The sequence below is a fragment of the Saccopteryx bilineata genome, chromosome 6, assembly GCF_036850765.1.
Source record: "Saccopteryx bilineata isolate mSacBil1 chromosome 6, mSacBil1_pri_phased_curated, whole genome shotgun sequence".
NCBI lineage: Eukaryota > Metazoa > Chordata > Mammalia > Chiroptera > Emballonuridae > Saccopteryx > Saccopteryx bilineata.
Window position 1 is genome coordinate 9,950,290 of NC_089495.1, and position 13,283 is coordinate 9,963,572.

At 44.5% G+C, this 13,283-nt stretch overlaps 1 pseudogene; it reads right to left on the reverse strand.

The window, feature by feature from the left end:
• Nucleotides 1–1,906: 1,906 nt before the first annotated feature.
• On the reverse strand, nt 1,907–12,590 carry LOC136309255 (small ribosomal subunit protein eS4-like; annotated as a pseudogene).
• Between the last annotated feature and the right edge of the window lie 693 nt (nt 12,591–13,283).

Below are 13,283 nucleotides of genomic sequence, written 5' to 3' on the forward strand. Positions count from 1 at the left end.
ATGTTAAAAAGTGGACAGATGTTAGTAGCTTGAGGACATATTTTTTTTAGCATTTTGCTGTCTAGAGAAAACACTCAGATTTCTTAGAAGCTTAAACAATTTTCTATTTGTAAATATCATACCACCAATATACTATGTGATTAAGAACAGTGACTTTTTAAAGTGTTATCCTTGATTTAAAGTGGCCTTTGTGATTTTTACCTTTTCTAAGTATTTAATCAGCATTTTCTGGTAAAGAAGGGAGCTTTGAATGGCATAGAACTGACTTTTAGTAAGCAAATGGCTTCAATAGCAGATAAAAAAAGAGGAAAGAAAAAATGTATTTCAGTCTAACTATAACCATACTTTATAAAAGGGATGGAAGAAATGGACTGAAAGCATTTTAGGGTTTCTTCCTTCTTTCCCACCACCTGTCATGAAGCTGCTAGCCATAGGCAATGGAATACTGAATTACAATAGACATGTAGAATGCTGAGAGAGCATCTAACCCTACTCCTATAGAGACCTAAAGAAGCTATATACTGTTCAAGGTCAAGCATTTTCTTACTATGTACCAAACTGCATAGTTAATCTAAAAATGTGGTTTTGCCTGACCAGGCGGTGGCGCAGTGGATAGAGCGTCGGACTAGGACACGGAGGACCCAGGTTTGAGACCCCGAGGTTGTCAGCTTGAGCGCAGGCTCATCTGGTTTGAGCAAAAGCTCACCAGCTTGGACCCAACGTCGCTGGCTCGAGCAAGGGGTTACTTGGTCTGCTGAATGCCCACAGTCAAGGCACATATGAGAAAGCTGTCAATGAACAAATAGGGTGTCACAACAAAAAAATGATAATTGATGTTTCTTATCTCTCTTTATTCCTGTCTATCTGTCCCTATCTACCCCTCTCTCTGACTCTCTGTCTCTGTAAAAAAAAAAAAATTAATAAGTAAATAAATAAAAATGTGGTTTCTACGTCAATCTGGGATGCCGAAGTCCCAGGTTCAAAATCTCAAGGTTGCTGGCTTGAGCGTGGGGTCATAGGTATGATCTCATTGTTGCTGGCGTTAGCCCAAAGGTCACTGGCTTGAAGCCCAAGGTCACTGGCTTGATCTCCAGGTTGCTGGCTTGAGCAAGAGGTGATAGATTTGGCCTGAGTCCCCTGGTTAAGGCACATATGAAGAGGAATCAATGAACAGCTAAGGTGCTGCAACTACGAGTTGATGCTTCTCATTTCTCTTCTTTCTTCTCTCTCTCTCTCTCTCTCTTGCAATATAAATAAATAAAAAAGTAAAAATGTGGTCTCTAGCCTGACCTCTAGACATTCCTCAGGCTGATTAAAAAATATTGTCTAATAACTATGTCTACACCTTGTTAAAGAAGTAAGTGGTTAAATCTTAAGCAACCTGTTATAAAATGCCTTTGTCTCCCATAGAATTTCCTATATACTCTCTCTCTTTTTTTTTTTTTTCTTTCTGAAGCTGGAAACGGGGAGAGACAGTCAGACAGACTCCCACATGCGCCCGACCGGGATCCACCTGGCACGCCCACCAGGGGCCATGCTCTGCCCACCAGGGGGCGATGCTCTGCCCCTCCGGGGCGTCGCTCTGCCATGACCAGAGCCACTCTAGAGCCTGGGGCAGAGGCCAAGGAGCCATCCCCAGTGCCCGGGCCATCTTTGCTCCAATGGAGCCTCGCTGCGGGAGGGGAAGAGAGAGACAGAGAGGAAGGAGAGGGGGAGGGGTGGAGAAGCAAATGGGCGCTTCTCCTGTGTGCCCTGGCAGGGAATCGAACCCGGGTCCCCCGCACGCCAGGCCGACGCTCTACCACTGAGCCAACCGGCCAGGGCCTTCTATATACTCTCTTAATCTTTAATGCTATATTAACTTTGAGTACAAAGACTCTTCCAGGCATGTCACCCTGATCTCACTTCACCCACTGCTCTGTTTGGCCGACTGTCCTTTGTCTCTCCATTAATGGTGCGGCGGACACACTTTCCATGGGGAAGGGATATCCATGCTGTGTTGCCTTGGCCAATAACAAAAGTTCTGGAGAGCCGGGTGGCAAAGCTGTTGCCATCGGCATGTTCTACATGAACTACATCCAATGAAACTGGGTGTCTCTCTGCCAGTGATCACGCCAGTTCTTCCCAGGTTAGCACTTCTCTTACCGCACCTAGGGGACCAGTGTCAAACTCACTGAAATCAGAAATCTTGCCAGGCTCCAATCTGCATAGCTTCTTCATTCACCTTGATGAGGAGGTCAGGGTAGTGTATGATGCGAGCATCATGGGTCACCAGAGGAGGGACCCCTTTTGTGCCCACAGAGGTCCTTCTCACTTGGCACAACTTGTACTTGACCTCCTTAGGTGTAATTGTAATATGATGAACAGCAAAGCGATTGTTGGTGTCACAGATCAGACGGAAATCTCTCTGGCCTCATCAGTGCTGATGATATCCCTAGAACCTGCAGGGTAGGTTATATCTGCGCAGACTTGGCCATTGACCCTCATGGACCTCTGCCTGCAGACCCTCTTCACCCCCTCTCCTGTCCGGGCGTGCCTCCGTCCGTTCCTCAGAAGACGACGACAGGGAGAGTCTCCCAGCTGGCGGGGACCAGTTGAGGCCGAGGAGCAGACGCAGCACTCAGTTCAGCCAGGATCACATGCTGTGAAGGTGCTTCGTCCTGGGACCACGAGCCATGGCTGCTCTAGGCACAGAAAAAGCTATACTGTCTTAGTTTTAAGAAACAAAGATATGCTTTACATTGTGAAGCTTGGAACCCCAGGACATACAGTAATATAAAACTAATATGTTGATGTGGCAGGGCTGTTAAATAATTCAGATACAGGCAAATTAGAGGAATTCACTGAAAATCTGTATGCGCAGTTTGTTAACCCTCTTGTATGAAAAAGACAAACACGACAAATACTTACTTAAACTGAACTTTAACGGTGTCACCTATGTCATCACTGAAGATAAATGTTGAAATACTACAGGAGTGATGTAATTTGTATATTCTCACTTGTTCTAGCATGTAATTAATTCCCTTTAAGGATAAGTAAGTAGCACAGTGTGTCTGGACAGCTAGGTGGCACTGGTGCATTAGCCATTCAAGCCTAGGAAAGTGAACTCAGAAATCTTATTATACGTTCCAGTGCTGTGGTCTGACGTACAGATGAAACTCAGCCGCACGTTCTGGCCATACTGTAGGAAAGAGTCGTGAGTGAATGTTGGAAGTGCTGTCCGTCCTCGGAGAACACGAGCTACTCCCTCGCTTCTCAGGTTGTAGATACGGACCTTGAATTCCCTCCCTCTCTCTCTCTCTCTCTCTCTCTCTCTCTCTCTATATATATATATATATATATATATATATATATATATATATATATATAAACTTTATGGAAGAACTAATATTCTTCTAAAAGAGGGAAAGAGTTTGATTGAGAAAAGGGTTTCCTTGGAAATGGGGGTGAAAGAAGACATGAGTATATTAAAAAGAGTTACCGTATTTTTTGCTCCATAGTATGCACTTTTTTCCCCCCAAAAGTTCAGGGGAAAATGACCATGTGTCTTATGGAGCGAAAAATAAGTTATTTTATTAAATATTTTAACACAGCATTTGGTTCAGAATATTTTTTTTTCCTCCTTAAAACCCTAGGTGTGTCTTATGCATCTTATAGAGCGAAAAATATGGTATTTCAAAGTAATTTCGTTACCATCAGAGAGGTAAAAGTGAAATTTCACAGCAATGAATCAAAGAGACACCTGAAATTGCTGAGGTCCCATGTAAAGACAGTATTTCGCTTTTGAGTACCAACAGACACAATTACATAATAGCATCAGATCTGTGTATAAGTCTTATGGTCAAGCACTGATCTAAGTGCTTTGCACACGTTAGCTGACGATCCCCACATCCACCTCGGAGGTAGCCATACCAGGCATCCCTTGTTACCAGTGAGGTGCCTAAGACTCAGGGAAGAGCAGTAATTGGCCCAAGCTATGCAGCCAGTTACACTGGTAGAACAGTTCCAGCTGCAGGGAGAATGTTCTATTGGAATCACTGGGCTCCGTTGCCTTTACAGGAGCCGTCCTAAACCCTGCTGTAAATGACCTGAGTATTGATGCAGAGGCTTAAAGCGTAAAATGAAAATAAGCAGAAAGGGTAATTGAGCGCCGGTTTGATATCAACATGGTAACTGTTGGATCAATAACATTGCATCTTAGAAATACTTCAGAATTCAAACTTTACTGGCATGTAATTTAAATATATTCCAGAGTGTAAGGCACATCAAAAATTATAGCAAGTTATCTTTGACCTGGCTTATTTAAAAACTAAATACCCAGAGGAAACCCTCAGTAGTGTCCCCAGATAATGATGTAGAAATAAATTTATTTGAATTTTGACTCTTTTTCCTTGTCATCAGTAGGATCCTTGACAAAAAAATCTTTTACGCCTTGGACATCTTTTTCTAAAAGGTAAGTACAGACATTTAAGAAGTATTTTAATGGCCCATGGACAGACATCCATGGAGCCCTCACTACCTGCCTGGAACGACCCCAGGAAGCAGCAGGATGAATAGAGCATGGCTGTATTGGTTTTCTGTTGCGGTGTGACAAATTACCAAACGTCTGATGGCTTAAAGGGCTATTTGTTTACTGGCTTACGATTCTGTAGGTCAGAAATAGGAAAGACCTGGGTCCTCTTCCTTGGCTCTCAGCAGCCAAAAATGAGGATTTTGACAAGCCCAGGCTCTTCTCTGGCGGGATGGGGAGGAACCATTCGATCGGGTAGCTGGAAGAATCTAGTTTCTTACAGTTACAGGACTGAGGTCCCATTTTTAGCTGGCTGTTGGCCAGGGGTTGTTCCCTGACTTAGCCATTGTGCCTTCCTCTTCAGCCTTTACGGTCCCTGTATGCTTATATCAGACATGCTCTGGTTATTCCCCACATTTTAAGGTCAGCGGACGAGGATGTTACATACAATTGCAAAACCCCTGCAGTGCGGAGCTTAGAGTTTGATGACTGCCCAGGAGACAGTAATCTTTGGGAGTCATTTTTAGCATTTTGCCTACCAAATATTTGACATCATCAAGGAGCAGTTTTGTGTTAGGCTTCCTTGTTAGTAGACCTACTGTTCCTAAGGTCAAGATGAGTATTATCATGTATAATACATTTAGAGATTATATAACCCCAAATGCAATAATGACCAGCATCAATTAGTGCATTAAATGTTCCTGACACCTTTAAGCGTACGTTCTCCTCGTATCTTTGCACTGCTATCCAAGTAGGAAGCTGAATTTTATAAACGTTGAGTAACTTGCTAATATCAGACAACTGGTAAATAAGGGAGCCAGACATCAAAATCAGAATGGCATGAATATAGCGTCTTTGCTTTTTGCAACACAGCATGAAGGGAAAGGAAGCTAAGAGACTTGTTCTTGAGAAGAAATTATGCTTCAAGCAAAGAGAGGAAATGAAACTTGTTGTGCAACATCAGTATGATCAATGATTCATTACAGAGAGCATGAAAGATTTTTATATGTATATACCTAAGACACCGTGTCCACTTTGTCACGATAATTAAGGGTGTTATATGTGTGTGTCTGTATCCTAGATGAGTTCAGAGATAAGAAATGCCGTTACATAATCATTGTTGGGGGAGGACGTCCTCAGGGATGGAGAGACTTGAGGAAGAGCTAACCCAGTGACCCGCGGACACGGTGGTCTTCTATTCGTTCCCTCGATCCTCAAACACCAGTCTGCAGGATGCTACTTAAAATCGGGGTACCGGTTTTAGAGCATGTTTTTAAAAGAAAACATGTTAAACAACTGCTAACAAACTCTGGGAGCAGCCCCTCTCGGCTGGATGGATAAAGCTATCTTATCCAATTGTCCATCATACAGCCACAGATGTCATAGGACCCGGTTAGACGAATAGCAATGAATTTTACCTCTCAGTGTGTGGTTCTGGAAATGGCTGACGGGAAAGAGACCCTAAAAGGGATGGAACTCGGAGAAATCGATAGACAATTTAGGTTCTAGGGAAAATAGGAACATTGGGCAAGTCCTTACTCCTGCTTCTGCTACTGTCACCACTAGGTACGTGAGCGGGGTGTTCAAATGGCTTAGACGGTATTTCCAATTATGTGGAAAACGAGACTGTCTGCATTGTCGAAATGGGGAAATGTGGGATCAAGGAGCTCTCGCTTTCTTGAGCTTCAAAGTCACTAAAAGCCCAAGCTGGAAGTCAGGACCTGCAGGGTAATTGTGCCTTTCAAAGTGGTTGCAGCTTCTCCCACTCTACTGGGTCTCCCCACGGGGTCTCGAAACAGCTGACCTCCTATTTAGTGTCCTGTGCCTTATGTAGGACTCACCGAGAACATGCACGATCTTTTTCCTCCGCTGTCATTTCTTTAGACTGAACCCACCTCGATGTCCTGCGCAGCCATGCACTGACGAGATCAGGGAATAGGGTTGTTACTTGCAGTGCAAAATAATTATTGTTTGCAAGAAACTTAAGTAGTCAAATGGGTGATTTTTGTCCTTATGAATACAAGGTTCATCCTTCGATAATTAAACACTTCAAAGGGATTACAATTTGTCTGTCACACTTGAACGTAGTAGCAGAAAAAGCATGGCAAAGTTATCTCCTTTTCCTTAAGGATTGCAAATTGACACTTGGGGCTTGAAAGAAAACATGTTTAAAAAGTTGTGTGTAAGGTGAGGAGAAAGAGTCCGCTAGGGACACAGCTGATGTGGCAAATCGGCAGCTCAAACCCTCCAGGAAAGCATGACTTAGAGGCACCACTGATGGATAAAAGACAGTTATCCACTGGTTGGAAACAATATAAAACAGTTGACTGTCCATTATTGCAGAGGAACTAATTCTATGGTTTAATAAATGTTTGGTTTCCATAAGGAAATCTTTATACTTTTATTTTCTAAAAAAAAATATTTTCTGTCAGCAATAGAAATTAAAAAGAGCCTGACTGCTGGTGGCACAGTGGATAGAGCATCTGCCTGGGACACTGAGGACCCAGGTTTGAAACCCCAAGGTCTTGCTGGCTTGAGCACAGGCTCAGCAGCTTGTGTGCGGGTCACTAGCTTGAGCATGGGGTCAAAGACACGACACCGTGGTTGCTGGCTTGAGCCCAAGAAAAGGTCACTGGCTTGAGCAAGGGTTCATTGGCGTGGCTGGACATCAAAGCACATATGAAAAAGTAATCATTGAACAACTAAGATGCAACAATTATGAGTCGATGCTTCTCATCTTTCTCCCTTCCTATCTGTCCCCCCCCTCTTTCTTGTGAATAAATAAATAAATAAATGGAAAAGAATTAAGTGTGGTATAAAATGGAAAAATGAAAGAGATAACTAGGGGCCCTGGCTGGTTGGCTCAGCCGTAGAGCGTCGGCCTGGCATGCGGGGGACCAGGGTTCAATTCCCTGCCAGGGCACATAGGAAAAGCGCCCATTTGCTTCTTCACAACCCCCCCCCCTTCCTCTCTGTCTCTCTCTTCCCCTCCCACAGCCAAGGCTCCATTGGAGCAAAGATGGCCCGGGCGCTGGGGATGGCTCCTTGGCCTCTGCCCCAGGCGCTCGACTGGCTCTGGTCGCGGCAGAGCAATGCCCTGGAGGGGCAGAGCATGGCCCCCTGGTGGGCAGAGCGTCACCCCTGGTGGGCGTGCCGGGTGGATCCCGGTCGGGCGCATGCGGGAGTCTGTCTGTCTCTCCCCGTTTCCAGCTTCAGAAAAATACAAAAAAAAGAAAAAAAAAGAAAGAGATAACTAGGAAAGTGGGGGTGGGGGTGGGGGGCAGATGTGGAGCTTTCATGGCCACCTCTGACCCCTTCATGAGTTCACCAACCCGGAAGCTCTTGAACACCATTGTTTGGGGGGGGGGGTTTCATGGGAGTTCCCCATAAGCACACTTGCTTTGATCATTGGCCATCAGTGGTTAATTCAATCCAGCCCTGCTCTGTATGCACCCACTCCCTCACCCCTCACCTCCTGGAGTTCCCAAATAGGGGGGGAGTAGCTGAAGTTTCCAGCCTGCTAAGCAGGTGGCTGTTTCCTCCGGCCACCAGCCCATCCTCAGAAATTCACATCATTAGCGTAAACTCAGGTGTGGTTGAAAGGGGCTTCTTCTGAACAACAAAAGATGGTCCCTCACCCTATAGCAGGGGTCCCCAAACTTTTTACACAGGGGGCCAGTTCACTTTCCCTCAGACCGTTGGAGGGCCGGACTATAAAAAAAACAAACTATGAACAAATCCCTATGCACACTGCACATATCTTATTTTAAAGTAAAAAAAAAAAACAAACAAAAAAAAACAAGACGGGAACAAATACAATATTTAAAATAAAGAACAAGTAAATTTAAATCAACAAACTGACCAGTGTTTCAATGGGAACTATGAGCCTGCTTTTGGCTAATGAGATGGTCAATGTCCGGTTCCATATTTGTCACTGCTAGCCCTAACAACTGATATGACGCACTTCCAGAGCCCTAACGCATGCATCCTGCGTCACCGGAAGTAGTACTGTATGTGAGCAACGCCCTGCTTTGCAGTGCCGCCACATACAGTACTCCAGGAGCTCCTCTCACTGACCACCAATGAAACAGGTGCCCCTTCCTGAAGTGTGGCGGGGGCCAGATAAATGGCCTCAGGGGGCCTCATGCGGCCCACGGGCCATAGTTTGGGGACCCCTGCCCTATAGTGCAAGGGTTTTAGAAGCTTTGGGCGAGAACCTTGGAGCAGAGGCCAAACATATATTTCTTATTAAACATATGCATTTGTTTAAATATTGAATTTTTTAAAGTTAATAGACTTTATTAGGGCAGATTTGGGTTTACGGAAAAATATGAACAGAAGGTACCGACTTTCCCTATACTTCCTCTCTTTCCCTCTCTCCCTGTTTCTTCTGTTAATATCTTACCTCGACGTCCTGGTGCATGCAGTACAGCTGATGAGCCAATTTGATAATAATTGGTTCAGAAATTGGTATCAAACCAATTTGATAAATGATTATTTTAAAAAGTCTGCAGTTTACATTAGGGTTCACTGATTATATCGTAAAATCCTCTGGGTTTTGCCCAATGCATAATATCATATTTTAGTATGCAGAATCATTTCACACTAAAAATGCCCTGTGCTCCACCACAGAACTCCCAACTCCTGGCAGCCCCTGACCTTTTCACTCTTTATAGTTTAGCCTTTTCTCAAAAGTAATATAGTTGGATCGTGCCGTTTGTCCCTTCTTCAGACCGACTTCATTTGCTTAGAAATACGGTATGCAAATGAGGTTTCTCCGTGTCATTTCGTGGCTTGGCAGCTTATTTCTCCCAATCACTGAAGAGTTGTCCATTGTCTGTGGCCCTGGCCGGTTGGCTCAGTGGTAGAGCGTCGGCCTGGTGTGCAGAAGTCCCGGGTTCGATTCCTGGCCAGAGCACACAGGAGAAGCGCCCATCTGCTTCTCCACCCCTCCCCCTCTCCTTCCTCTCTGTCTCTCTCTTCCCCTCCCGCAGCCAAGGCTCCATTGGAGCAAAGATGGCCCGGGCGCTGGGGATGGCTCCTTGGCCTCTGCCCCAGGCGCTAGAGTGGCTCTGGTCACAACAGAGTGATGCCCTGGAGGGGCAGAGCATCGCCCCTGGTGGGCAGAGCGTCGCCCCTGGGGGGCGTGCCGGGTGGATCCCGGTCGGGCGCATCCCGGTCGGGCGCATGCGGGAGTCTGACTGTCTCTCCCCATTTCCAGCTTCAGAAAAATACAAAAAAAAAAAAAGAGTTGTCCATTGTCTGATGTACCACAGTAGGTGTCTGATGTACCACTCACCTACATTGGTATGTATCCTGGTTGCTTCTAATTTTTAGAAGCTGTTGTGAGTAAAGCCGCTATAAACACTTCCGTGCAAGTTTTCATGCGGACGTGAGTTTTTCCTCTCGGAGCGCATTTGCTGGATCATTTGGTTAAGCTACCGTCATATGGTTAAGCATGGGAAGAAACTGGTGAACTGTCTTCCAAAGTGTCCATACCACCTTGCCTGCCTTCCAGCAATGTGTGACAGCTCCTGTTGCTCCACTGTGGATCACTTTTTTTAAAAACAACAAATGACAGCTGACTCTGCATAATGGAAGCTTAATTAGCATATTGTGATCAGTAAAGAAATATTTTCATAACTATGCATCATTTTAATACCTTGTTACATGTGATGCTCTACACAATTATGATAGCACAGAGTGTTTCACTTTTCTAGCCAGAGACTTTTATTTTAGAATAAACTGACAAGTGAATCATCGTAATAACTATATATATATATATATATATATATATATATATATATTTTTAATGGTCGCACGTAGATGTCAAATTTTAAACATGTTCAATTATAGGAAACAAACTGATTCAATGAACAAACACTATATCGTAGATAATGTATACAAATGAGTATATAAAGCCTCTAAATTAATTTGACTCAATATTTTTTCCCAATGACAGAAAACATGAACTTTAGAAATTTATAATTTGGATAAACTGCTTAACTTAAGCTTCAGTTATATCATTGGTAAAATTGTTATAAAACATAATCTGTTGAAGCGAGGAAGAACTCATTGAATCTGGAAGAGTATCCGATATATCCAGTGGCAAATAAAATGTCTGTTTGGACCAGAAGGTATCAGTCTTATAGGGCAATACTGTGAAGAGTACTGAATGTCAGCCTAAAAGCTTTGGGCTTTATTTTTCAGTTAATGGAAGTCTACTGAAGAGTTTTTAAAGGGTCGCTCATGGAGTGTGACCTAATCAGTTTTACTTTAAGATCATGTCAAAATGGAGTCAAGGACAATTTTGAAAGAAAAAATCAATACAGCTCAGTAACTCTTTAGAGTTGCATCGCTGCTAGTCCATTATTCCTTTCTGGAATTAGAGAGGGCTTCCTTCCTCAAGAGGCTGCGTTGCCGTCTTCCAGGGACTGTGATGATTGAGCTACTCTGGCAATCCCCAGAGTGGTCCATCGCACAACAGTCCAGCTTTATTCAGAAGTTCTCTCTTTAAAATCTTGTTATTCTCTCCAGAGTTAACTAAAACGTGCTTTCAGGACTCTTTCTTGTTCTGTAATTTCTCTTTTGAATTAACTCTTCTGCTCCCTTTGCCTTACATATTACCTAATGTGGACGGACCCAAAATCTTTCGCTCTTCTGACATCATGGCTTGCCCCTCTCTTCAGCATACTGAACATGCCTATCTGATAGTCTATTACTTCTCTCTTTTTTTCTTCAGTGAGAGGAGGGGAGGCAGAGACAGACTCTAGAATGTGCCCCAACTGGGATCCACCCACCAAGCCCATTAGGTGGCAATGCTCTGTCCATTTGGGGTGTTGCTTCATTGCTCCGCAACTGATATCTTCTTAGCATGAGGCGAGGCCATGAAGCCATTCTCAGAGGCCAACTCACTTCAATTGAGCCATGGCTGCAGGAGGAGAAGAAAGAGAGAGAGAAGCGAGAGGAGGGATGGAGAAGCAGATGTGTGCTTCTCCTGTGTGCCCTGACTGGGAACCAAACCTGGGATATCCATCCACACACTGGGCTAATGCTCTACCATTGAGCCAACCAGGCAAGCCGTCTATTACTCTTCAAACCTAGTTATCTAAAACAAAAGTCATTATCTCTCAACAGCTCTGACTGACTACTCTATCCTTGTCAACAACAGCACTTTTCTCCGAGTCACTGAGGTTGCGGGCAGAGACTTATCTTTCATTCCTCTCCTTTCCTTCCTACGTTCAGTGTCACAGTGTATGTCTGTGCAGGTCATGCACTGCCCAAATCTAAGGGCACTGGTTACATCGAAGGCACTGTAGACTATATAGCGACCATGACCATGTTCTGGCAGGTGACAGCACAGGTTTTTATGGAGAGCAGTGTTTTACACTGGGATCAAGGCCTTGGAACTTAGTGACAGTATTGTACAGAGGAAGTGAGTAGATCCTAAGAAGTTGATGCATCAAGTGTATATGTAGTTCATGCCTCAAAATGTCTGGTAGTAAATAAGTCAGATGCACATCTATGAAAGGAGATTGTACACTCTTAGTGCAGTGAAACCTTTTATGATCGGAGCACGTACACAGGTAGAGAGAATAAAATTAGTAAACATGTAAGGGTTGGGGATGAAAACAATAAATGATCTAACAGTGTACATTTATTGTATATGTGCTGATCACACCACATAGTACAGAAAGCAATAAAACACCATACGTTGAATCTAGCCCTGACGTTGCTTAGCCATTCCACCCATGTTCTGACAGATAATCTCAAGGACAGAGAGTCCTCAGAGCCCAGGACTCAGGGGGCTGTTGAAGAGACAGACAGTCATGCCCCCTCCTCCCCGCTTCACTCTACAGTCGGAATTTTGCCGAAAGTTTGCCAGAGGACAAACGTGGGAGACATTTTCTTCCTATGGTGTTTCGAATCAGAATTGAAAATGATTGGAGTTGATTGACAGCTATCATCTTATCAGCCCAGGAGGCTGAGGGCACTGAAAATACCATCCCCAGTGCTCCGGGGATGCAGCGTGTTTCCCTGCAGCCACCGTGAGGTCCTCCCCACGGTGTTCACGGGGCATTTCACGCTGATTCGGTTCCCTGAGTGCTAGGTGCCGGCAGCTGCCCCCGCTTCAGTTTAAGCACAGATTGTTGCATGTTGCCGAAGCAGACGTCACCTCTCTGACAGGTGTGTGAGACCCGGTCTTTCGCATGTCAGTATGCACGATTATCTGACACAGGGCTGAGGATGTCAGCCGAAGGTAGCAAGGTCCTGGGAGTTTCAAATATATTAAGAAATAGTTTTCTTTTTTTGCATGAATCAACGATATTTGCTATTCCTCTGTGTTCAGACTTCTATCACGATAAGTCCTTATTGACTAACTACTTTATAATTGTTAAAGCACTCAAAGCAGCCCACAGTCCTTTTAGAACAGCTCCGTGTGGGTGGGGCAAGTTGTGCCCTTCCCATCGGGACGGAAGAGACAGTCACCCCAGGGAGAGGAAATTGTGGGGCTCACAAAGCACAGTTAGAACTGAACTTGGGCTTCGCCCCATCCCTGTACTCCTCACCTGCGACCCACCGCCTTTTACTCTGTTTTTTACTTTTTTAAAAAATGGCCTTTTAGAACAGATTTAGGTCTGCTGCTTTGCTTTTTTTTTTTTTTTTTTTTTTTTTGTAATTTTCTGAAGCTGGAAACGGGGAGAGATAGTCAGACAGACTCCCGCATGCGCCTGACCGGGATCCACCTGGCACGCCCACCAGGGGGCGACGC